Source organism: Opisthorchis viverrini (assembly GCF_000715545.1).
Source record: "Opisthorchis viverrini unplaced genomic scaffold opera_v5_87, whole genome shotgun sequence".
NCBI lineage: Eukaryota > Metazoa > Platyhelminthes > Trematoda > Opisthorchiida > Opisthorchiidae > Opisthorchis > Opisthorchis viverrini.
This window is the reverse complement of record NW_008751747.1, coordinates 1373688-1376754: the sequence shown is the minus strand read 5'-3', so window position 1 is coordinate 1376754 and position 3067 is coordinate 1373688.

The following is a 3067-nucleotide window of genomic DNA, read 5'->3' as shown; positions in this document are numbered from 1 at the left end:
CCGATCCCCGATCGTCTTGAATTTTATAGGCGTTCCTCCGGCGGTCGGCAATGACAAACGGACCATGCAATACACTTGCCATCTTCCGCGACCGCAGTCTACTACTTTCAGGATTCTGATGATCCTTCCACTTGACCTTCGCGCTCACCCATGGGGAACGTTCGAGCCTGTTTGCTTGACGCTTTCTGTTTAGTCCTTTCCTAATCGACACTCAAGTTTTTCCGAGCTGTTCTTCTTTCCGGAGAGAAGCGGGTCGCCGGCCGAAACCCAATTTTTCAATCAAATGGAAACTGCGGATGTCGATCGTACATGGACTTGTATGTGGTCGGCTGCATGAAATCGCAAGGAGCTAGCAAGGCCGGTTCACTTCCCAGTATCCAGAACGCGAGTCGAACACCGTGAAAATCGGGAATTTTAGAGGAAGTCAAAGATTTCCACAACCGAAGGGACAGCCTAAACCCGATTTACGTTCAGTACATTCAAGCGCCGAAAATCCACGCAAAACCCGTATTTTCCGTTCGCCTTCCTTACAAGCACAACCGGAGAATTGTAGCTACTATTGGCTTCTTCGTTTATGCCATTTTTCAACATCTCCTAATCTGACTAATGATCTCCTTCCGTAGATGAAGCAACAGCGGACGGAGGTCGTGACGTCGAAAACGTTCTTACGACAAGGGAATTTCGTGTGCACTTCACAAGGTTTGCGTTTAACGTTGTCTGCTCTATGTCTGGGCTGATCATCAACGCGTGCTGCACGAACTTTTTGACTCGAAGTATTGATTGTATTGACAATTCGTCAATTTTTAGTCGATATCCACCCACTACTCTCTTTGCTAGCGCGCACATTATGCATTCAAGTGGGTTCCATTAGCGCCTCAGCGATAATTCCCCTCCTGTATCAATCTAGAAAGCTCCATGTTTTCGTCTATCTCGATAACAGCCTGTGTGGTATCTTGTCACTATGCTAGTCGCAACCCATCCTGAAAAGGAGAAGTAGTCCAAATTTTATTATGTACAGGTGTGCGGGTGTGAGGTCATTGATTCTTCCAACTGAAATGGAAGCACGTTGTTTGCAAAAGCTATTTTTTTCGAATACGTCTTCCTGAACTTTCCTGAATGCTCATTGGTTATCACTCAAATGTGAGTGTATCCTACACTACAATTCCGCAGATTCCGTAATAGATCTCACTTTTCAACAGATGCGATGCGATTTCATGCGAAAACCACATACTGCTCGCATACCTCATCAGTAGTATTCGCAGTTATACAGGTATCTGTCTTAACCCTTGCTATCAGCAACAATTATTGTATTGCAGTCATGACGACGACTAATTCCGTGAGGGCTTCATTTCGATGGCCTAAAATCTGGGGTCGTGACGAGCTGCACTATGATGGCTGGACCACATGGTGTTACCACAGATGATTACCGATCTTAAAGACAGTTGTAGGATGAATGTTGGGCTGTGTTCTATCCTCGATCCCACTGTTATTCAGCTTTGAAACCCGAGTTTATGGTTTGCATTGATCTTGTGGAAGCGCAGGTCGTTTAAAATACCGCACTCCCGACCATGAAAGATTCATTTTGTTTGATTGCTGGATGGCTGGTTGGGTATCCGTTTGTCTCATACAGGGAACTCAAATCATGCCGAGTTCATACTCTTCTACTGCATCAGGTTGGCGATGGAAGCGTGTTAGCAGAGCTGAGATTACGCCACTTGTTAACATTCATGCATTTAATACAAAGGCTGTGGGATAGAATATGATTTAAGCTACATATATTCTCCCCCTTGCATTTATTTTTATGGTAAACAAGGCGTCATTTCTGGTTAGAATTATGCAGAGTTGTGTTTAAAAAATGGACGCGTAAAAACCGCAAGATAATACACATATTGTCTGGTCAGCTGTCATTTGTACGTGCATGCAAACGTCCATCTTGCTATCTGGGTGTGTGAGACAGCAGACCAGCTCTGATACACAGACGAAAAAGGACTCGTCGCTTCCCGGTCAGTTGGGTGCTCGTTTATTTCACTCGTTTTACGTGTGAAATTAACAACGCATTTGCGACGCCATGTGCGACGTCCTGCGTGCTTTTTTTACAACGGGAGACAAAATTGCGCTTCAGCCTCACTGAGAGTACTAACGCTCATCCAATCATAAAGCAGCACCAATGCATGTGGCTGACTGGATAGGTTTATGCATACAGAAAAGTTTTAATCGGTCAATTCTCATGACTGTGCAAACTTCGCTCAGATTGGTTGCTCAAAAGCAGCACCATGTGGCTGACTGGATAGGTTTATGCATACAGAAAAGTTTTAATCGGTCAATTCTCATGACTGTGCAAACTTCGCTCAGCTCAGATGCTCACTACCTGGAGCAACACGTGCACCGATGAGCACAAAAACGAGAAAGTTGACGTTGTACACCACTGAGATTTCCGGACCCGTCAAATGAAGGACGCAACATTGGTTTCAGTAGCTTTGTTCGCTCTGGCCACCCATGCTTTCCAGTAAGTCCGGTTTAAGGAATCGTTTACCATCATCATCAGAATGGATCTATACTATCGTAACAAAGGGCGGTTTCGTGAGAAGCGATATATTGCCTATGCGGACCTCTCTGTAAGCGAGGAGGTACGTCCTTGTATTTTTGCGCTACTTAAGTTTTAAGCATCACCTAGTCGCACGTATATCATTTGGCACACCTGCACAGGAATTTTGCGTCGTTCTCGATACAAGTCAGGATACCAGTTGGCTAATATCGTCAAGCGTATCTAATTTTTGGGATGGAAAACGAAAATTCGATATGGCCGCTTCACAGGCGCGCGAACAGTTTGGGGTAACCATTGGCCCAAGACGAGTGAGAGGACAGGGTGTAAAAGATATGTTTCAGGTTTGTTTTTTATTAATTTATTGACCTTGTTTTAAATAGCTTGATGGATATCCAGTTGGTCGGCTGACATTCTCTATGTTTACTGCCTACAATCCGAACGCAAGAATACCTGGTTCAGGTGATGGCTATCTGGGTTTGGGTTACCCAGATATCGAAAGGACAATACCTGATCACAACGTTC